Raw genomic sequence first — 25,186 nt, 5'->3', positions numbered from 1 at the left:
GCAATACCAATATTTTAAATTATCATTTCAAATATAAAATTTGATTCAAAATATTAATTTAAAAAAAAATTAAATTAATTAATAAAAATTAAAAAGCTGTATAATAAATTATATATAGTTACTAAACAAAACAAAAAAAGCGGCTACATGGAACCTTTCTTTTGTCTCTTCCCGTTCATTGATCTTTCACAATAATATAAAACATATAAATAATTTTGAATGGGCAATACCAATATTTTAAATTATCATTTCAAATATAAAATTTGATTCAAAATATTAATTTAAAAAAAAATTAAATTAATTAATAAAAATTAAAAAGCTATATAATAAATTATATATAGTTACTAAACAAAACAAAAAAAGCGGCTACATGGAACCTTTCTTTTGTCTCTTCCCGTACAATCAAAGTAAATCAGCGTGCAACACATGGACAGTTCATTTATGGCGATAGTAATATTACTATATATAATACCTTCTACTTTCAGTTTTTGAACCCTCTGCAATAATGGCGATGCTTCTACGATTTCTTAATGCAACGGGGCAACCCTTCAAATCAATCAGGTAGGCACAGAATTCTGCCCTTTCTTTATAAATCTTTTCGCTGTAAACATTGCAATTTGGGAGATTTCCAATAACATGGTTGGTAGTAAAATAGTGTTGGTAAAGAATGATAGAACTTGAAAGATTTGGAAAAACCAGATGTTAGATTGTTTTAAAAAGACGATGAAATAACTAGTATTTTTCAAAGATAAAGGAAATTTACCAGATGTCCCGAAACTTGATGGAACAGTGAAACTTAAAGATCTGGAAAAAAAATAGTTAGATTTGAAAAAAGAACAGTGGAATTTAACAGATATGGAGAAATTTGAAAGGACAGTAAAAAGATAGTAAGATATGGATGAATTTCGGGAAATAGCAGTATTATTTGAAAAAAATTCTTTGATGTAGTTCAATTATTTGAAAAGAATGGAGTTGTTCTATGACATTTTTTTGAAAAAGACAGTTAACTTTGAATCTAATGGTTAAATTGTAGGAATGTGTTTTCTAGTACATGAAGATAACAGTAAGAGCTTCTGGATTTAAACTGTACGGTTTCTAAAATGAATATGTTTCGGATTCATCATCAGGATGAGGAGCCAAATGAGAGTTGGATTACAAACTTAACTCCATAAATAGGCTGATTTGGCAAGAAAGTGAAAAATGGGCATGGAAAAACAGGGGGCTATGAAAATGAGAGAGAAAAGGAAACTGATGATATGGTACAGTGCTCCAAAGTACAGATGTGTCGAGTTGGTCTTCTGAATTTTGCTGTTGCTTGGCCAATCTTGGGTGGTGTAATGCTTCGCCTTTAACATGGGCTGTGAAGCTTGAGCCACAATATCAAGATTTAGAACTATGTACCACATATTTGTTACTACACAACCTCATCACCTGTCCACTGGGATTTATGGGATGACTTAATGTGGGTAGAGGATTCAATCCTGAATCATGGTCTTACGAGCGACATTATTTCCGGCACACCAGAACCCTTGGACTGCTGTTATGAATTTAACTGGAAGCCGTTTCATTTGTAATAAATTTCTAGCGAACTTTTCATAAAGATTTTTTCTCATCAACGAAAAATCTCACGAAATCATGTGATTTATTCAGGTATCCAGTCTCATGACCTGGCTTCCACATATGTAGAAAATATTGAATGATCAAACTGAGTTTGAAATCATGTATGGGAATTAACTTACTGGGCTATACTGTTTAGCCCTATTTATGCCTGTTATAATTTATAAATATAAGGGAAGTTTACTCTAGTAGATCGAGAAAAATTGGTTTGTAGGCTCGCTTAGATAAGTGAGGTGTAGGTTTGACTCCCAAGTCCAACCCTTGAGGTTCCTGAAATAGGCTCATTTTGTTGACTTTTGAAAATCAGCGCAGCACCCAGAACTATATTTATATGAATTGTTTGCAATACCCAAGAAAGCAAAAGTGGTTTCATCACCTAAACTTTCATGACCATTTGCTTTTTGAAACAATTTTGGATTGACAGTTCTGATTTAAGCGTGTTTTACTAAAAGGAACTGGCATTTACCTACCTAAGAAAGCAAAAGTGGGTTTTATCGCCTAAATTTTCTTGACATTTGCTTTATTATTCTATTTTGAATTGATAGTTCTGATCTGGGTCTGTTTTACTGTAATGAACGCTATGCGTATTATTTATTTAGTTTATCTCCAGACAATGCGTCATTTGTATTTGGTGCCAGTGTTTAGAACTGGACATACATTGTTAATGGGGTGAAAGAAATAGTTGCATGCCAGATAGTGAACTTTTATCGTTTTTATCAGAAAAAAATGACGGGTTGGTGGAATCTGTGTGTCAGTTTTCTGGCCTTGGATCCAGGAAAGCTTATGTTTTCCTCCAGGATCCTTCAATCAAAAGCAAATAGTCTTCTTTTCAGTTTATCATTTTGCAATAAGCATCTCACTTTCCTACAGATATATGATTATAATATTATAAAGTGACTGCGCACAGAAATAAAGAGTTTGTTATGGTCTAAACTCTAATAGGATTCTCTAATTATGACTAATATGTAAGGAGTATTGGCTGTAATATTCTAATTTTATGCTATTTATTTACATGAAATTAAATTGTAGAAACTAAATTATAATTTGAATGAAAGGAGATTTTGGTTACTTTTGGAGTTTTTAGATTGCACTGCAAAATATAGTTTTCTAGGATTTCTAATGACACTGTAATTTTAGTCTTGGCCTATGGTTGCTAATATTGAATAATATGTTGCAGGTCCAACATATCAAGTAAAATGATTTCTTGGGGGCATTTATAGTTACTTGGTCAAATTCGACAAATTCATAGTCCGGAGGCAATGCTTAATGTGGTTGAATTTTGAACATCTCCAGGCTTTTTAGTGGATCAGAGAGGATGGTCATTTCAATTTTTTCTTAAAAGAATACATAAAATTGAAAATGGTGGCTCAAGATTATTACTAGCCAATAGGGGGTAAAGATGTGGCTATTTATAGTGAACTGGTCTGATCTTGCAATTTTTATTGCAAAGAACTTTAGTCGTGTTTCATGACTGCCACAATTTGCCCAGCAGATTTTTTTTTGGTTATTTAAATGGGTATACTTTCAGCTGTTTGTCAGTGCTTTCTTGTGACTATCAGAAGTTTTTGGTCTCTGCAAGAGCAGCGGTTTGCTTCGGTCTACAATTCTGTCAGCTCAGTTGTTGCATTATTGTTGCAGTATGTTTTACCACACAGGATGTCCCGAAGGAGTCGTGCCTAATTACTATCAAAGTCATTATGTTCCACATCTAGTTAAAATTACGACAGTAACCAGTCAACTCTGTGTGGCTGACCAGTTTGTTTGTTTGGAGGCCAAAGCATGTCAATATTCAAAGGTGGTAACATGGTTCATCAGGGCTGAACTCCTCAGAAAGCTATTCAGTCTTGCTCTCGAGGTATGCATTGATAGTTTTGTATTTGATATTAAGATTCATGTCATCCCAGAATTTGAGAAATTTCTAAAATTAAGATAATTCGTATTGTGCATAACCTAACTGGTTCTGAAACTTCAGAAATACTTTCAATTCAGAATGTTGCTTACTGATATTTCTAAAATCTTCTGAAATTTTGACTGGATGTTTATCATCGCAATTTTTGCTGGAACTGGCATCATATTCCCCATGTGAGATTTTGTGAATCAATATGTGGAAATTTAAGTCATGACTATGTACTAGGCTAAGAAATTAAGTAATAAACAGACGCATAACTGACATTTAAGATTTCTGTCTGCATTAGATAAACTTTCAGGTTGAATTGAAGCATCCCTTTGGCCTGAATATTGTAATTGTAATTGTTGCCTAAGCTTTCAATTTTTTGAAGTCTTCTGATGTAACAAACTTGCAGTCTTGCATGGCTGATTTTATGATTATTGTGCTTGTATTACTTGTCTAGTTTCATTCATGTATCACTTTTGTTTATTTTAAAAAACTTTTGTTGTTACAAGCATGTTAAAACAGAAGTGGGTGACTTGATGGGACACCAGAAATTAGATTGCTAATTATAAACTTTCAAAGGATACAAATCAGACAAACTAGTTCATAGGATGTACTTCCCTTAGTATCCTGCCAGTTGTGATAAGAGTACAATATAGGCCCACAACAACAGAGTGCAGAGAATGAAGGATTTGCAAAGGGCCAAGATCAAGCACGAACCATGTATATTAGTTAGTCTGCACTGGACATTTGATGACTGCCATCCTGTCTAACAAATTGTGGGTGTTTACCTGTCATTGGGCGTCTAACTGATGCAAGCTGGGTAATGTTAGGAACCTCACATAGAATAATAGAAATATGCAATGTATTCACAAATGATCAAACCTTAAGTCAGGGCAACAACATATGATAGCTACTTCAGAGGGGGAAAACTCCTATAGAGCATGAACTCTAATTACCTACGTTACTTGGGGACCCGTCCCCGGGCTAAAATCCCCCGTCCCCGTACTGGGGACGTGGGGATGGCCAGGGGACGTCTCCTCCCCGTCCCCAAAATTGCAAAATCTGCGAGAAACATCCTAGAAACTTGGGGATGGCTGTGATTCTCAAAGGAGACGTCCCCCCCTGTCCTCTGGATGATTGGGGACACCTGTAATGTCCCCTAACCATCCCAGGGACGGCCAGACGTCCCTCTTTTCCCAGCACTTTTAAAAGTAAAAAGACTGCAATGCTTAATTTTTTTTTTATATTTCTTTTTGTGGTCCCCACACCTCAGCAATAGTACATTTCGAGGACGGGGGATTTACTGTATTTTGATAGTGAAATATCGATGGTTGCCATTTTTGTTCAGTTTGTTTCAGTAAATAAGTTATTATATATTTGAATCTATCGGTTGCCCACATTTGCAAGGCATGTTGCATTATATTTACAGATCAGACATTTAATAAATTTTTGGGAGGTAATTTTGATCAGGTAATTTTGCTATATTGCTTCTTCAGCAATAAATATTGTTGATACAGGAAATGCTTACAGTCAAAGGTGTTTATTCAGATTTAAAGTTGAAGTACTGCAACCTTTAATCACTGCGAATACTAATATTTTGTACTCCTTTACAACCCTTACATCCCGAATGTTCAAGTGGAAACTTCATGGCAGCCTTGCAAGGCCATGATGTTGGAGACTGATTTTGCTGGAATCCTTGCATTTGCCATGATTTCAAAATCTTATGCTATTTGTTTTTTGATATTTTGAAAATGAAACTATATGGCAGCAGTGTAGCCTTTGGGCATTTTGTATGTTAGGTTTTTAATATCACATACATATTGACAATGAATTCTAATTTCTGACTAATGAATGCATATTGTATTATTGAGTATTGAGTCTTGACAATGAATTTTGAACACAAATGTTGTATGTTAAAACTTAAGGTTCTATAATGTTTTCATGTGCATGCTATATCCATGTTTTCATTTGAATATAATGTATATATGCATGCTTTATCCATGTTTTCATATCAACATTTAAAAATTTCCCTATATATTTAAAAATTTTCCTATATTTTATATCGCCGTCCCCTTTGCTGTCCCCTTGCCATCTTGGAACCTCGTCCTCCGTACATTGTCGTCCCCACCCCGGAAACTTGGGGTAACATAGATATATACATATTTACAGCCTCAAATCAAGAATATGAGACAACACACACACACACACACACACATATATATTTCTTAATATTTTTAATGTCTAGTAATATTTTTAAGCCTTAGTTTATACAATATTAATAAAATTAATTATAATATATAATATAATAGAATAATATTAATATATATTATTAATTTATTATTATTAAAAATTTGTTTACATAAATTCTGTTTTGATATGTAAAGTTTATATTTGTATTAATATTTCAGAACAACGTACATATATCAATATCCAAAATGATGAATTAAACTCTAAAAAGTCCATACTATTTAGTCCCTACCTCCAGCATAGGAATTAATTCCAAATACATAAACATACTATTTAAAACTATATAAACCGAAAGGGGATTAACCCCAATACCATTTATTGACAAATTTGTAAAAACAAATTACCCCAACTACCCAAAAACTATTTTAACTATTGTTCCCCTGATTAACAACATGTACACACCCCTTGCAGAAGTCTTATAACAAAACTTTTACAAAACTATGACAACAAAGCATGGAAATTAAAATTTCACAATTTCATTTTTTTCTTGCCCGAGCCATTAATCCAGTAGTCTTCTGGCTCAAAATTCGTCCTCTTGGCCGCTTCTTTCTTGGTTTCCCTGGCCTTGCGCAACTCCACTTCCTTGTCCCAGATGAAATCTTTCAGGTTCTCCCAGCCAAGTTGAACTTCTTCAGTTCTTGCCTCTTGATTTGCATTATCCCTCCACAACAAGAAGGGTATGGATTTAGCATCAACACCATTGTTCACAGGCATAATCCCTTCACCGGAGGGTCGTCGCTACCCACGATCCACCACTACCCGAGCCATTAAAGATGTAAGACCACACAAAGAGTGATCAAGCACACATGCCTTCGCAACCCACACTACGTCCTCCGTCCCAAACTTCAAACCCCACTCCACCAACATGGAAATGATGTCCATGTTGGTGCGGTACCGAAATTCAGAAAGCAGATATTCTTCTCCCAACAATGCTTCAATAATTTGCAAAAATAGGTCATCATCAAACTTAAAAATGCCTCCCAGCCTCTTCTTCGAAACCTTGCCAAAGAAGGCCAGCTGTTGTTTAATCGAATGAAGTGAGAAATTCGCTTCCATGGGTGTCGTCTATCTGGTTTATCTTCTACCCTCTGTCACCTTCTAAAAAACGCTTCTCAAATTTATGAAGTGAATGACAGCCTTGCATCCACTAAAAAGGCCACGACTGAAAATCCTATCACATTTGCTATAAATGCATCCTCATTTCGAGGACGTCTATCTCAGCCCCTATAAAAACAATGAAAACATCATACGTGCCACCCCCATCTCATCCCATCAAAAACCTCCATGTAGGTAGGCGAGCACAAAATGGCGGCGTACTATCGTTGGGTGCGATAAACACACACAGGGAGCCCAACCTTGCATTGTCCCAAGGAGTGAAAAAACATGCCATTACAATCAAACAAAATATTTAAAAAGATTTTGCAAATTTTAAAAATTCCTTCCACGTGTTCCTTACTGTCCTCCCACCACTTCACTACTTGGTTGTCTAGCTCACACCCCCACATTGGACAAAGCATCTACCTCCAAGTTTCCTTCTCTTTGAATATGCGAGATTTTGAAAACTTGCAAATTATTGATTTTTTCCCGAATAGTTTGAATTATTTTATTAATTCTCCAACAATGTGAGGCCCCTTTAGCGATTGCATTCGTTACAATTTTCGAGTCACGCTCCAAATGTAATTTTGTGACCGAAAGTTTCTCTACTAATGTGATTGCCAGAGTGCAACTTGCGCCTCAGCTTCATTATTTGTTCCCTTTGGTAAACGTTGTGCTCCTTTGGCTAGAATTTGCCCATTCTCATTTCTTGCAATACATCCTGCTCCAGAAATCCCCAAATTACCTCATGACGCCCCATCAAAGTTTATCTTTATCCACCCTGCTGCTGGTTTACTCCATTCTGTACTTTGTTGTTTAGCACAAATAGGATTTACCCTACCAAGCCCATTAATGGGCTTGAACTTCAAAAGAGGCCATCTAGATTGTAACAATTTATCCTCCATGTTGAAAGGAAAATTTTTATAATTATGATTTGGTGTTGTCACATTCACTACTTCTAAAATCGCATGCTCAATCCTACTCCATACTCTCTTTGCAAGACTGCTCTTTCGCTTGGAAGATATGCCTGTTTCTTTCTTTACAAATCTCCCAAATCACAATTGAGGGAGCAATATACCAGATATCCGAATACACCGATTTGGAGATTTCCCCCTGCCAACTTTGAAAAAGCTCAATTAATTTTGAAGGGAAAGGTAACACCTAGTTTAGTTTTTGCACTAATAGCTTCCAGCAATATTGAGCGAGATCACAATTGAGTAATAAATGATTTACATTTTCTACATCTTTTTTACACAAACAACACCAAAAGGGGCCATGGAACCCCAGCTGACAAAGTCAATCTCCTGTAAGAATCCGCTCTTTCAAAGCAAGCCATGCAAAGGTGCCTGCCTGCTTTGGGCAAGCAGTAGTCTTTCGAACATAAATTGTAAGGCCATGAGGCATCCCCCATCTCCCTTAACAAAAGCTTGTAGCCCACTTTGGCTGAATACTGCCCCGTTTTAGCGTTACACCATTTAATTTCATCTTCTGCATTCGAAAAGAGGGGCGTTCTAGACCGTAATGCATTTTTGTAGAGCTCCACTTGTTGCTGAGGAAGATGAAAATCCAGCAAATCTTTCCATTTCCATGCATCAGTCCCATTCTCTCTTGTCCATTCCACATAGTTTTGTACTTTGTTTTCCCATCTCTCCTCTGTGATATGTTTTACCTCTTCCAAACTCAACTCATCACCCATAATGGGAAAGCCTTCACATGAGTCCTTCCAGAATTCAGCTTTATCTCCTTTCCCCAATTGCCAAGTTATGTGATTAGTAATAAGACTTCTACAAGACATCATGAAATTCCATATTGCCGAGCACCTTGGTGGATTTTGAATAGAGAAAATGCGTTCCCTTTCTTGAGAGTCCAGATATTTAGTCGCCAATATCTTAGCCCATTTCTGATTGGGGTTTACATAAATTCTCCAAATTAATTTAGCACCCATCACTTCATTAAGTAGGCTCCAATTTCTCAAACCTGCACCCCCAACCGTTTTTGGTTTATAGACTTTATCCCATGCCTACAGCGGGATTTTGTCTTGCTCATTCTTTCCATTCCAAAAAAACTTTTTCATTTGTTGATTTATGAGATGTATGATTTTCTTAGGAATCTTTAGATGCATCATTAAGAAAATTGGTATAGCAGATACCACAGTTAAGCAACAGGATTCGGCTAGTAGATGTGAGCCATTTACTCTTCCAACCCTCAAGTTTTCGCACACAACAATCTACAAGTTTTTTCCAAACTTTAGCTCTACAAGTACTAGCAAAGAGGGGGGTTCCAAGAAAGTGTCCAGGAAGACATCCCGATTTAATGTTCAGGATTCTAACAATCTCCCTTTGTTTTGTAAGGGCATATTAAAAAATAAGCCCTGTGACTTCAACCAATTTACCTACTGCCCCAAAGCATCACGATAATTATTTAGGGCCTTCTTATGCATCTAGCTTCCCTTAATGAAGATTCTCCAAATAGGATCGTATCATCAGCAAATTGCTGATGAGTAGTAGCCTCCAAACCTGCTGCAATTTTCACACCTTTCCACTTTCCTTCCATTCTCAATTTCTGAATTAATCTTCCCAATGCTTCAGCCAAAATGATGAAGAGGAAAGGCGATAAGGGATCGCCTTGCTTGAGACCCCTAGAAGTTTGAAAAAAGCCTTGCGGACTTCGATTTACTAGAATTGAAAACCATGGGGAGTTAATACAACTTCTAACCCAATCAATCCACTTGGAACAAAAACCAAATTTCTCCATGATTTGCCAAAGAAATTGCCTATCCACCATGTCTTAAGCTTTTTTAATATCTAGTTTAACGAGCATTCGTTCCACTTTTGACTTTCTGATTGTATGAATTGCTTCATGGGCAATAATTATGCCTTGAACAATTGAGTGGTTTGGGACAAAACTGCTTAGCTCTTCAAAAATCAAAATTGGTAAAATTGACTTCAATCTTTGCACCATTACTTTAGCAATGACTTTGTACACCACGTTGCAAAGTGAAATAGGACGGAAATCACCAAAGGATTTCACATTTTCAATCTTTGGAATCAAAGCCACCAAGGTGCAATTTAACTCTCTTAGCACCTGTAATAAACCCCCTTAATTTTTTTTATTTTTTTTCAATGAGATTTATAGAGCAAACACAATAACCCGTTAAGGTTAGAGAAATAATCCAAAACAACTGAAAGGGAACCCTTCCACCTTTTGTTCACCAAGAGCCCAATCTGGGAGGGTGCATACGGTGTTCCGGGGATTGTTAGCACCATAAACCAAACTGAAATTACAATGCACGGGCGACAAGCCAACCCCTTCTGCTTATCCAATAGGATAGTAACTAAACTTCTTGGCGGTAAACCAGCCAAGGGAAACAACAAGAAACTTAAACACAATCACTCTACCGCGTATTTCAGCGGGAGGATAATACATAAAACTATCACTCTACCGTATATTTCAGCAGGAGGACAATACATAAAACTATCACTCTACTGCACATTTCAGCGGGAGGACAAAAGTTACAAACTGGAATTACAAACACTAAGGCGGCCCAGCCAGCCTCTTCCACTTATGCAGTGGGGATTACAATGAGCACTTCAAGTTCAAATATAGAGGTTAGTACTATTAACCAATGATACAAGGATGATTACAATGAAGTACTACAAGATTACAAGAATTATCTATAGCTGATTTCAAGCCACTATCACAAAATAACAAGTCTGATATAAAATAACAACAATTCCAGAACTGGACCAGCAACACTGAAAATGCTCACAACTCATTCCAATCCACTCCAAATCACACCAAAACTGAAGCAAATGAAACTAACAAGTAAGGCGAACTATCTCAAACCTCAAACCAGCACAATGGAAGCTTCAACCGTGATGCATGCAACCCGAGACACCTCTCGAATGGTACGGCCTGCTGTAGAATTCAATGTGCAACCAAAAATCACAATCACCTCGTCCCAGTCTGCAAATTGGTGAAGTATATCGCCCAGGGAGTATGGTAAGATAGAGGCAATACCCAGAATGCAACGCTCAATAGGCAGGGAGATATGAATGAAATGATGCTTCAGCCACCACGTCCAGCAACACCAACAAAACACAGCAGCAAACAACTCTTCAAATCCACACCAAATGCAATCTATAGGAACACCAAGCAATTGACAAAATCGAACCACAGCTAGGAGTGATGTCTCACACTCGAAACTGCAAAGGAAAATCTAGGAGGTTTTCACCCTCGAAGAATTTTAGAGTCATTCTGACAGCATAACATTATAATTTCTCTGGATGATCAAATGAGAGGCCAAGCACCTGCATAAATAGATTTCCAAGTCTGAAATTCAAATTTAATTGCCTCCAAATTCACCCCTTCTAATTTGCATTTCATTTCCAAGGTGGACCCAAGTATGGCATCCCCCTTAAGTCAAAACCATGCCTAGCAAAGGGGACCACAATTTTGGCATGAAAAAACACTTTGTTAAATACAAATAAAGTCTCCACATTCACTTTGGCGTCCCCCTCCATGACACAAATATCTCGCCTAACAGACTTAGGAAAATCATATTATACACAATTCTCAATAGCATTAATCAGTAATAAAATAACTAAATATTAAACCTTAGGATAAGGAAATAATATTTAATTAAATAACTTATAACTCCAACACTGATTATCATAAAAATCAAGGATGAAGCTGTGCAATGAAAACTACTGAATTGAACTGAATTAGGACCCTATCCATGATTGCCAAAAATAGAGATGCTCAAACTGCCACTTACTAAAAATAGTAAGTCCTGAAATACTGCTCCGAAAAACATGATCTTCGCACCCAGAGAAAGAGATTGGAAAGTTTAGTAAAACTGCACCATCCAAACAGCCAAACCCTAACTTACTAAAAATGGTAAGTTCACACTTCACTGTAGAATCAATTGCATGTTATGCCACCCTGGAGTTCATGGAAAACCCATAAGGAAACCATAAGCAGAATTGAAGAATTCCCTCCTAACAAACCCTAAAAAGCTCTTGCAGAACTCCACAAAAGTTGGAAACCCTAATTCTCCTTTCCAAATAGCCTACGGGTCTCCGGAATAGGCCACTAGACTATTGAATGAACATCACTGAGAAGGGGACATTACATCACCATAGATTCCACCCTAGATTCTTCAACCACTTCCCTCAACTCCCGTCCCACCAAATCCTAGAAAATTTGAAAAACGAAAGTTGGGAAACCATCCAGCCCCAGAGCCTTATCTCCCACCATCGAGAAAACCGCCTTTTTGACCTCCTCTAAAGAGTTTGGTTTACACAAGAGTTCATTTTGTCTATCCGAAATTGAATTGGGGATGTGTTGTAGGAGTTCCATTCTATGCTTTGCATTATTGCCCCCTTGACTTGACAATAATTCTTTGAAATAATCCACCGCTTCCTTATTAATTTCAGCTTGAGTTGTAAGCACATTATCATTTCTATCCTTTATTTCTGTAATTTTATTCCATGATTTCTTGACCTTTATTGAATTATGAAAAAAAATTGTGTTATGATCACCCTCCTTCAACCAACATTCCCTAGATTTTTGCCTCCAATATACTTCTTGGGCCAAAATTTCATAATACTTTGATTTCAAATCCTTTTCTAACCAATATGTCTCCTCAGACATCCTTAAAGCCATAATACTATCTTGCACACTAGAAAGATCTTCCTCAATACGCTTCTTTTCCTCAAAAAAAATTCCAAAGCTGATTCTGTTCTATTCCTTAAGTTTACCTTTAATGTATTGAAGTCTTTTGAAGAAAATAAAGGCCTTCTTACCAGTCACTGTGGGAGCTTCATTCCACCATTGTACTATCAACTCTCTAACCTTGTCACCTCTCAACCACATTTTTTCAAACTTGAAAGTGCTTCGAACTGGGATCCCATCCAACTGAATTATTAGCTCCATTGGGAAATGATTTGATGCTGTCAAGGATTTGATGGAGGCCTCAAAGATGAGGGGTTTTGTCTCCCAATTTTCTCCCACAAAAAACCTATCCAGCTTCTCCGGAATTTGCCTTGCTCCCCACCTCCTGTTGGACCATGTGAATGCACCCCTGTTTGTTTTAATTTCCCACAGACCATTACTAACAAAATTTTGAAAAGCTCTTTGAGTATCACCTAATTCCATCCTCCCTTCTAATTTATCCGCTAGTTCTAGGGTAGCATTAAAATCCCCCCCCCAGAATAACCAAAGCATCATTTAGATCTTTTAAAACCTTTGAAATCTGTCACCAAACCTCAATCTTCTTCCTATTCAGAGATGGCTTATAAATATTGATCACAAAGAAATCACAATTTAGGCTTAAAAGAGTGAGAATCTTAACTAGTTTCTAGTGTTTAGCTGATAGTCAATCTTCTAAATTCATGTTGACAGGGTTCCATAAAAAACCAAGTCCCCTAGCAGCTCCAACCGCCTCAACAAAAGAACCTTTCCAACCATTCCAACTTTTGAGTAAATTGTCAACTTCTGAGCTCCCTCATTTTGATTCTTGGATCAATACTAAATCGGGTCGCATTTGATCAAGACCTCTCTTGATCAAATGCCTCTGTCAGGGGCATTTCGTCCCCTAACATTCCAACTTAAAAGTTTCATTGTTATTTATGAAGGGGGCCCCCATTCCCTATTGTTAATTTGCACTGTCCCTTGGCACAACCAACTAATTCAAGTCTTCCTATTAAACTTTCTCCCTCTCGACCTTTCTTCCCCCAAACTGATTTTTCCAGACTTTGCCTTTGTTTGCTCAATGGTTTTGTTTCCACTATATCTTCCTCATCCACCAGACCCCAATCTTCCTCTTTTTCCGAAGAATCCCATTCCTTACTTCCCTTATCATATTCGATCAGGTTTTCCTTGCCACTATTTGAATCCAACCCTAAATTTTCTAGGGGGAAATGCCCTTTTTGACCTTGGTCATTTCTAACCTTACTCAAAACTTCTGTCCCAATCGCTTCCATGACTTTTTCTATTGCCTCTCCCATCAAAGAAACCATTACTTCATTGCCACTAATTTGATGATCAGGAACCTCATCTATTGGTTGTACCATCTTCGGGGGAAATACCATCATTAATCATCATTCTTTGATCCTCAACATTTCCATCATTTGTCTGAGTTGCAGAAACATGTGGCACATGCTCCAAGTTCTCCATTCGATTTCCTTGGTCTACATCCATACTCCCCTGCAAATTTTTCAATTATTCCCCAAAATGATATCTCTGTTTGTTTGCATATTGACAACATGCTAAGGACACTCTCCTTGATCTGGTTCTATACCTTGACCTTCTTCATTCTTTTTTCCTTGCTCCTCTATGCAATCTGACATCTTTAAAAGTTGATCTATCAATCGATTGTCCTCTAATGATTTTCCTTTGGATCCCACTATATAGAGATCATCCGTATGCCCTTCTTTCTTACACCTTTTAAAGTATTCCAAATTTTCCTCCACTTCTATCTGTTGCTGCCAATAGCCAACATTCATTCTGATCTCCACAACTTTTGACAGGGATGTATGGGGCTTCTAGCTAATGCAAATTCGAGCATACATACTGAAATCTTTCTTTTCTATAGCTTCATCCACCATGATGTAAAAACCCAATTTATTACCATTTAATTCAAAGGTGTCTTCGTTCCAATACTCTCTTGGGAGATTATACAGCCTAATCCAGATTGGAATCTCTTCCATGTTTGCATTGAGGGGATTAAAGTTTGGCTCCCAGTCCCAGAAATATATCCCTTTTCCTCCTATAAAGAAAGGTCCATTCTTTAGGACCCATTTCTTGTTAGAACTATTTTCGGCTATTGCTAGAAAGAACCCATTTTGCATTGTTTTTAAAGCCACTTTAAAGTTCTAGTTTTCTTCACACCATTTTCTAACTCTACTGAAGGCAGGCCACTCACCTCCCCATTTAAAGAAAGAGGCTCTTTCCTTGGAATTTCCGTTTAGCTTCTGCATCTTTTTGGGTCGCCATTCCTTTGTTTTGATTTTCTCCCATTTTCCGTTTTGATCCTCCGACAGGCTTTCATACCCTTTGAAGGCATTGACGGGTTTTTTCCGACCCCAACCCTACAACAGCCCTCTAAACCCGTTTCTACTTTGTAATGCCCGCCAAAATACCCTAGAGAAACCAAGCATCTAGCATACTAAATGGAGATAAAAAAAATTTAACATCTAATGCTACACATCATATCATCTATGCAATATGAATCAACCTTCATTATCATTTAAGCATAAGATCATAAACCATTTCACATAAGTTCATTAACCAAATACGCAAGCGGAATAAACATCACAATCATTACAACTATCTCTCTTTGGTACCTTAACGTCATTACTTATTACAACTATCATAAGCAATAACATTCTACTCACTTGATTACCACACTTATCATCAATTAATCCTTAATCTTAAACAAATGCAACTCATATACTTCCTTTCGTTACTATATGCATTCTATTTGATTATTTAACCATTATGAGATGCCACTCTACACTATCATCCAACTACATGATATGCTTACTTTTTCAATGCAAAACTAATCCCTTCTCTTAAGTTCATTTTATAACCAAATCCAAATGTGCTTACACCCTTAACCATTTCCTATCTACACGATCTTTATCCATCCATAATGATAATGCAATATCTAATGCATAAACATAGTCATCTTATCCATGCCACTTATGCATCTAAATTCCTAACATGATCATTATCTTTAACATAAGTTCCAAATGCATAATGCAAGAATCCTAATGCTTTCCTTAGATACATGCCATACATAATCTCCTATCTTTCCAATGCAATCACGTGAATGACATCATTACCTAACATGATATTAACCAACAACCACAATTCCTACATTATAAGCATTCCATTCTCTCAAGGTTCTTTCACACATTTATCTACATCCTAAATGATAACCATGAAATTTCTTTCTAAACTACTACAAATAATAACATAAATCAATTCCCTTTCAAATCTAAATCTATTACATGTTGATGTATAGCTTCGGTCGGACTTCTCAAGGCCGACTCAGCCTTCAAATGTGTGAAGGGCCGAAATGGCCTTACACATTTAAAATATCCGATTTCTCATTTATGTCATTTATAATAAAAGACTTGTTAATAAATACACCGATCACATTCACATTGGAAGTCGTGACCATTGGCATAAGACGTGATTACGAAGAGTCAAGTTAATCATAATATAACCGATGCCTAATAAATGAGACGTGTTGGTTGAAGCCAACTTTTGATATAAGTCGTGTTGCTTGATCATGTTGAGATTGGGTATATAGATCGGTGCATTCCATCTCCTTTGGTAATTCAGATTAATCATCAAGCAGATCGTATTCTTCATCTACAGCAGTTCATGATATACCTACAACAGGTTGATATACACCTATAGTAATTGTATGTTCACAGCCGTTGGATCATAGACAGCGAGTGGACTGCACTTCTAATACACAACAGATTGTATACATTCCTCTCACTTTGTGAATGTTGAATAGAAGTGTTCAATATTGTAAAGACATATTGTAAATTGATAAAATACAATAAGAAATACCATTGCTGGGTTTTTCACCTTCAAGAGGAAGGTTTTCCGAGGATAAACTTTGTGTAGTTGTATTTAAATTATCTCTATATAATCTGATCATTAAAATTTAACATGGTATCAGAGCCACGGTGAAAGAAGATCGTGATCAGATTCTAGAGAACTTCTAAGTATTCTCTCCTCTCTCTCCGTCGAGCAGTATCTCAAGTCTCGAAAATGGTGAACGGTCTTAAAGTCGAAGATAGGCTTGAAGGCGCATCTAACTTCACCTCATGGAAGTTTAGAGTGCTCATTGCACTTGAAGAAAATGATCTTCTTCAATTCATAGAGGAAAAGGATTTATCTGAACCTGAAGATCATGAGGAGAAACTGCAATTCAAGAAAAATGCCATCAAAGCAAAGAAGATATTAATCGACTCCGTGAGGGATCACTTGGTGCCTCTCATTGCCAAGATGACAACTGCAAGAGATATGTTCAAGACCTTGGAGGGTTTATATGAGATTAACAACGTAAGTAGGGCTCTTGCCTTGAGACAACAACTCCACCAAGTGAAGATGGCGAAAGGAGATTCAGTCATCACCTACTTCATGAAAATTTCAGAATTGAGAGATCAACTAAGCGCAATTGGAGATCAAGTGATAGATAAAGACCTTGTTATGCTAGCCTTGAATGGTCTGCCTCATTCATGGGAGCCATTTATCCAAAGCATAAGTGGAAGGTCCAAATTACCCAAGTTTGATCAACTCTGTGCAGATTGTATTCAAGAAGAATCAAGATTGACTGCTAGAGGAATTGTCAAGAGGTTTCAAAATGAAGATACACATGTTCTTACCACTCAATCTACCAAGAAACGAAAGTATTGGAAGAAGGGCAACTTCAAAAAGAATAGAGATTTCAAATCAGATTTTGCACCTGATTCTAGGAAGAGGAAGAAAGATCTCTCTCGCATCCAGTGTTTTAGGTGTGACAAGTTTGGTCACTTTGCAAAGGATTGTTTGACAAGACCTAATCATCAAGGAGCAAACATCAATGAAGTCTCATCTCAGAAGGAGGTTGAAGATAACTCCAATGGTTTTCTTTTCATGTCAGCATTATCAAACAATGTTCCTACAGACAGTGATACATGGTTAATTTATAGTGGAGCCTCTCGACATATCACCGGTCATCGGGAGCACCTTTCTGATCTAGTGGAGAAAGAGTTACATCTCCAAGTCATTATTGGGGATGATGCACGCTATGTTGTAAGAGGAGTTGGTGCTACATCTCTAAAACTTGAATCTGGAGTTTCTCTACACCTAAGTGACGTATTGTTTGTACCAGGGATCAAGAGGAACCTTGTGTCTATTTCAGCCCTAGAGGATAAGGGCTATCAAATTGCATTTTCTGAAGGAAGAGTTCTTGCTTGGCCTAAGAACTCCAGCATCAAGACTGCTCGTGTGATCGGAAATCGACATGAGAGTATACAAACTATCCACTCTCCCAGTTGAAGCTCTTATTCATGATTCTTCCAGTTTGTAATGTCCCCTTCTCGATGATGTACTTTCAGTGGTCCATTGGCCTATTCCTGAGACCCGTAGGCTATGTGGAATGAAGAATTAGGGTTTCAAACATTGATGAGGCGAGAACTTACTATTTTTCATAAGTTAGGGGTTGGCTGTTTTGATGATATTGTCCTACTGAGCTTTCCATGCTCTGTCACTGGGTGCAAAGTTCATTCTTTTCGGATCAGTAGTTCATGACTTACTATTTTTAGTAAGTGGCAGTATGAAGTATTTCTATTTTTTGCAGTGGACTGGGTCCTGGTCTTGCAGCAGTTCCTTGGTCTTCTTCACTCTGCTTCATCCTGGTTTCTGTTAATGATCAGTATGGGAGTCATAAGTAATTTAATTAAATATTATATCCTTGTCAAAGGTTTAATATTTAAATATTTGCAGCTACTGATTAATTGTGGAGATGAATTAGGAAAAATAATTAATTAATATTCATTTGATTATCTCCTAAGTCAGAGGGCGAATTTGTGGTGGCCATTTAGGGGATTAAACATCTTTGGTCTAATGTTTATTATTGCAAAAAAAGACGCCACCATGAGGAAGTTCGAACTTGCCTAGGAAAGGTAAGTGGGCGCCAAGTTAGTGGGGAGACAAGGCGAAATGAAGTTGAGTTTGAATGAAGTTTGGTGCCATTTGCATTTGCATTTGGGGAGGCATGGAGTTATAAATATGAGCCTTGGGCTCTCATTCTGGACATCTTGAAAATTTGCATTGTTATGTTGCCGGATTGGCGTCAAAACTTTGAGGCTTTGGAGTGCGGGTCCCTAGTGCTTTCTAGTTTCATACTTGAAATATAGTACCTAGCTATGTGCTGTAATCTATTAAAATTTCATTGCATATCTCAATCTTTTTGGTGTTCGGAGTGATTTATGGAGTTGCTGGTTTCCCTGTGGCTGAAGCATGTTTTTTATCACACCTCTTTGCTCGAGTGTCTGGTCATTCTGGGTATTGTTTCAATCATCCTTCTTATTGCTGGCGATTCATACTGTAAGTTTATAGCACTTTTCATTGAGTATGGAATTTAATATTGCAAATCGAAAATACCTGGTTAGGAATGTTAGGATTGATGATAGTCCAAAGATACTGAGAGGGGGGGGGGTGAATTAGTATCTAACCGGTTTACAAAATATTTAACCTTATTAAGTATTTTGCATTCCAAAACAGTGTACCGGTAAACAAGAATTAATGTAGTAAATAGGAACAATAAAGACAACATAGAAAGCACACCATAACACAAGATGTTTAACGAGGAAACTCGGTGTGGGAAAAACCTAGGTGGGATTTGTGACCCGCAATATTCACTCACTTGACAATGAATGGATATTACTTACAAGAGGGGCTTGCACATGCAGGAAGGCCAACTGCCTAGAGCTCACTGCTCAATTAAAAAAGGAAGTCTCACTGACTTACAAAATGGATTATGAGAATCCAATATAATGTACTGCTATAATTCAGCATCTGCCATGCCTGGTTCAGTACCGGTTTAAGCTCATACTATATCCATAAACCCTTATACAAAATTTGCCTTAATATTCGCTTATCACTTCTACATCCATGCTACCTTACTGTTAAAATGATTTACAAGATCTCATACATATATGAGTCTTATTACAATATGCCATGTTGGCTTACAAAAGATATTACAATTAAATACAAAAAGTTGTTCTTGTCGGCTGGGATGTCGGTGAACATTGTTGTCGTTGCTGGTGAAGTGCCTGTCGGTGCCGCTGCCTGTGCCTGCCGGTTTCCACAATGCTGCAAGGTTGCCATCAATGACAACACCTTCAATCACCTACAATTCTCATTGGAGTGTGCAATGCCAACAAGGCATGGGGTTTAGAGGGTGCATTGGGATGCATGCCAATTAAATGGGGGTGTTTTGGTAGCTTACTTATGGTTTGTCTTCATCGCTGCTGGTCTAGTGTTGGTTTAGGATTGATTTTGGGTAAACTGAGTGAGTATTGACAGAGATATGATTAATTTAGTGGGTTTATATGTTGTTGGTTATGCATTTCTAGCCTGTTGTTTTTGATGTTGGAAGAGTTTCATTATCATTATCTTTATGTTCAGCATTATTCTTCTTCTCTCACTTTCCCTTTCATTGTAAGGTTAAGTAGTAATACTACTAACCCATTTTGGATTGTAATCTCTCATCCTGTTGAAAAGTGGAAGAGGCTGGCTTGCCGCCTACATCTGTTAAATTGTAATTCAGTCCTCCCGTTGCATAAGCGGTCGAGTGATGATTGGTTGTAATGGTCCTCCCACTGCATAATCAGTTAGTTGAATTGAGTATTTTGTAATTCACTCCTCCCACTGAAATATTGCGGTTGAGTGATTTGTGTCTGCTATATGTTTCTCTTGGCTGGTTCACCGCCAAGTTTCTTGCTTTCCCACTGGATAAGTGGAAGGGGCTGGCTTGCCGCCCAGTATTGTATTTACTTTATCATTCCAGCAGATTTGTGATCTAACGATCCCCTCTTCACCGTATGCTCTCACCTTCCCACATTGGGCACTTGGTGATCAGAAAGTGGAAGGGTTGCATTTTCAGCAAGCTTTGAGTTTATGCTTTCTAACCTTAACGGGTTATGTGTTGGTTGATAATTCTTATTGCTCCTAAAAACAAAAAAAATTATCCAGGATATTACACAGTTTCAGCGAACTCTGGCACAGAAGAGTTGGACATCTTCACTTCAAGGCTCTTCCATCTTTGGAGAAGATGGTAAAAGGTATTCTTAAACTTATTCATATAAATGATGGTACTTGTAAAGGTTGTGCTATGGGTAAAAATATTAAAAGTTCTTTTCATAGCAGTGAAAGTAGGTCTAAAGAAATACTAGATCTTGTACATTCAGATTTATGTGGTCCAATGTCAATTTCATCCCTAAGTGGATGTTTGTATTATGTAACTTTTATAGATGACTACTCTAGGAAGACTTGGATTTATTTCTTAAGGTCTAAAAAATCTGATGAAGTCCTAGGTAGCTTTAAAGAGTTTAAAGCTCTTGTAGAAAATATCTCTGGAAAGAAAATTAAAATTTTAAGGTTTGATAATGGAGGTGAATACACCTTGGGTAGCTTTCGTGATTTCTGTATTGAGGCAGGGATCAAGAGGGAGTTATGTGTTCCTTACAACCCTCAACAAAATGGGGTTGCTGAAAGGAAGAACAAATCTATTGTTGAAGCTGCAAAAGCTATGATTCATGTTCAAGACCTTCAGATTTTTCCTATGGGCAGAAGCCTTTAGAACAACAGTGTATGTTCAGAATAGATGTCCTCATCGGATATTACAAAATACGACTCATGAAGAAGCCTTCTTAGGTATCAAGCCTGATATTAGCCACCTGAGAATATTTGGTTGTCTTGTGTATGTTCATATTCCCAAGGACAAGAGGACCAAGTTGGAGCCTTATGGCAAGAGAGGAATATTGTGGGCTACAGTGAAACCTCCAAAGCTTACCGTATTTACATTCTTGGTCAGAAGCAAATAGAAGTTAGTAAGGATGTCACATTTGAGGAAGATGTTGCATTCAGGAAATCAAAGGGCTCATGCATGGAGATAGATGATGAGACTCCTCAAGACATGGATGCTGATCTTGCTCTTGAGATTCAGAGGGAGACTACAGAACTAGATATGAGTAATGACCCAATTGAACCTTTGGATCCCACTGATGGGCCTAGAGATATTGTTGTGTCTCGAAAGAGACCTCTTTGGGCGCGAAACGCTATGCATGAAGCAAAACAATTTGCTGCTCCTAGAGGCACATTCAGGGAAAGCAAAAGACCACAAAGATTTTCTGGTTATGTTGCATTAATGTGTAATCTTATTGAGTCTGAACCTTCTAGTGTAGAGGAAGCCGCAAAACAAGAAGTTTGGAAAGATGCAATGGATGAGGAGTATCAATCCATTCTCAAGAACAATGTGTGGGATATTGTGCCTAGACCAAAAGGGAAGTTTGATGTATCTTCCAAGTGGTTGTACAAGATAAAACATACAGTTGATGGCAGCATTGAAAAGTACAAGGCTAGATTTGTGGCTCGTGGCTTCTCTCAACAAGAGGAAATAGATTACGAAGAAACATTTGCTTTTGTTGCTCGCTATACTTCCATTAGAACCATCATTGCCATTGCAACAACTAAGGGATGGAAGTTGCACCAGATGGATGTGAAGACTGCCTTTCTCAATGGTGTGATTTAAGAAGAAGTCTACTTCGAGCAACCTGAGGGGTTCGTGATTCATGGGAAAGAGTCTCATGTGTGTAAATTGAAGAAAGCCCTATATGGCCTTAAATAGGCTCCTTGGGCTTGGTATGAAAGAATTGACAAATACTTAGTAGGTTTGGGTTTCTACAAGAATGACGCTGATTTAAACCTTTACTTCAAGGTATTCAATGTTGATATGTTGATGACCTATTTGTTACCGAAGAAGATCGTCTCATTGATCGATGTAAGGAGTTGACTTACGAATTCATGATGAAGGACTTAGGACTCATGCACTTCTTTCTAGGGTTGGAAGTTTGGCAGAGGCCCAATGGGATTATCCTAAGTCAAGGAAAATACACTATCGATATCTTGAAGAGATTTGGAATGACAGATTGTAAATCTATGTCCACACCAATGGAAACTAACTTGAAGAAATTAAGGGAAGCTGCAGCTAGTTCAGATCTTGTGGACCCTACTATGTACAGGCAATTGATTGGGTGCCTGATGTATCTAGTTAACACTAGACCAGATATTTGTTATGCTGTGAGTGCACTTAGCCAGTTCATGAGTGAACCTAGACAGATACATCTAGTTGCAGTCAAGCATATCTTGAGATACTTGCGTGGCACAGTTGGATATGGCTTGAAATACTCTTCCAGTATGGACTTGATTCTTGAAGGATATTTTGATTCTGATTGGGCAGGGAGTGTTACTGATCGAAAGAGCACTTCTGGTTGTTGCTTTAGCTTGGGATCTGCTATGATTTCCTAGTGTAGCAGGAAGCAGTCTTCAGTAGCTCTGAGCACTGCAGAGGCAGAATACATTGCTGCATGTGTAGCAACTCGCGATGCAGTGTGGCTTCGTAAGCTCCTTGCAGGATTGTTTGGTCAATCATTGGAGCCTACCATCATACATTGTGATAACCAAAGCTGTGTAAAGCTTTCAGTCAATCCAGTATTTCATGACAAAACGAAGCATGTAGAGATTCAGTACCACTACATCAGAGATATGGTACAAGGAATGCTGTTATGTTGAGATATATTTGTACTGAGGAACAGATGGCTGACATTTTCACCAAGCCTCTTGCAAAAGTGAAATTTGTGCATTTTCGAGACAAACTTGGAAGTGTGGAAAATGAAGCTCTTGCTAAGAGGGAGTCTCAGCATCAGTAATTACTTGATATGTATTATAATGCATTCTTCTCTGTGAGAGAAGTTTGAGGTGCAAGCCCTTGTCATGCATTCTTCTTTGTGAGAGAAGTTTGAGGTATCAACTCTTGTTGTGCATTCTTCTCTGAGAGAAGTTTGAGGTATTAGCCCTTGTTATGCATTCTTCTCTGTAAGAGAAGTTTGAGGTATCGGCCCTTGTTGTGCATTCTTCTTTGCGAGAGAAGTTTGAGGTTCCAGCCCTTGTTCCACCCTCTACGAGTAGGTATGGTGGATTCACCCTCTGCGAGTAGGTATGGTGAATGTCATGTGAGAGACTTCATGACTTAGCATTTGTTTATACTCACCCTCTGAGAATAGCCATGATGGATATGACTATGCAACTTAGATATCGAGAAAGATTCCTCCCTAGCTAAGAGGGAGTGTTGATGTATAGCTTCGGTCGAACTTCTCAGGGCCGACTCTGCCTTCAAATGTGTGAAGGGCCGAAACGGCCTTACACATTTAAAATATCCGATTTCTCATTTACATCATTTATAATAAAAGACTTAATAAATACACCGATCACATTGGAAGCTGTGACCATTGGCATTAGACGTGATTATGAAGAGTCAAGTTAATTATAACATAACCGATGTCTAATAAATGAGACGTATTAGTTGAAGCCGACTTTTGATATAAGTCATGTTGCTTGATCATGTTGAGATTGGGTATATAGATCGGTGCATTCCATCTCCTTTGGTAATTCAGATTAATCATCAAGCAGATCGTATTCTTCATCTATAGTAGTTCGTGATATAACTACAACAGTTCGTGATATACCTACAACAGTTCGTGATATACACCTATAGCATTTGTATGTTCACAGCAGTTGGATCATAGACAGGGAGTGGACTGCACTTCTAATACACAACAGATTGTATACATTCCTCTCACTTTGTGAATGTTGAATAGAAGTGTTCAATATTGTAAAGACATATTGTAAATTGATAAAATACAATAAGAAATACCATTGCTGGGTTTTTCACCTTCAAGAGGAAGGTTTTCCTAGGATAAGCTTTGTGTAGTTGTATTTGAATTATCTCTATATAATCTGATTATTAAAATTTAACATTACAAAGATGGCATTTTCATGAAACCATTTACTTTCATTATACAAGATCATCACCATACATCTCATAGTCTCATTATTACAAATCATGTCATAATCCTAAGATACCAACTGCAATACAATTACAATTACAGTCATATGAATAATACATCATGAGCATGGCTCTTCCTAATACATCTACATCTTTACATGATAATACATTACATGAATCCCATATATCCATTATATAAATCTGCTACAAGAAACATCCATAACTGCTACAATGATGAAGAATCCACATCCACGTATGAAGAATCCAAGAGAATATCCCATTGGTTGAAAAACACCAACCACTCGACCATGTGGAACCAAAGGAACCACCCCCCGTGCTAGGAGATGACACAAGGTCCCAACTCACACTCTAGACCTAAGTTGGCACCTAACAACCAAGGAGACTAAACAATACTAGGACTCTCAAGCAAGGACCAACCACAAGCAATCACAAGAAAAAAAACTCCCAGAGGCTTACAAAGCAACAAGGCATGATTTGCAAATTTGTAAGGGGACACATGTAGGGGTGGAGTGTCATCACATGCCATCCTCTAACATAGCAAATACAATATCACAAGGCACTAGTCTGATGGACACGTGGAGCCATCTCAACCTATGAGAGACTAAGGGAGATTGACTTGCCATTGCAATGGCCTTCCCATGCCTATCTTAAAACATCCTCCGTAGGATCAAGTC

The 25,186-nt window shown here is 37.6% G+C and overlaps 1 long non-coding RNA gene across 1 annotated transcript in view; it reads left to right on the top strand.

The window, feature by feature from the left end:
- The first annotated feature begins 394 nt into the window (after positions 1–394).
- LOC131076293 (uncharacterized) overlaps positions 395–25,186 on the top strand; it is a 37,737-nt gene continuing 12,945 nt past the window's right edge. The window contains exons 1-2 of the long non-coding RNA XR_009113343.2: positions 395–561; positions 2,795–3,472. This is a non-coding gene — a long non-coding RNA (uncharacterized LOC131076293). The remainder of the gene's footprint in view (positions 562–2,794; positions 3,473–25,186) is intronic.

This window comes from Cryptomeria japonica, chromosome 4, assembly GCF_030272615.1.
Source record: "Cryptomeria japonica chromosome 4, Sugi_1.0, whole genome shotgun sequence".
Classification (NCBI taxonomy): Eukaryota; Viridiplantae; Streptophyta; class Pinopsida; order Cupressales; family Cupressaceae; genus Cryptomeria; species Cryptomeria japonica.
Note: the sequence above shows the minus strand (reverse complement) of the source record. Positions and strands in the feature narration are given on the sequence as shown.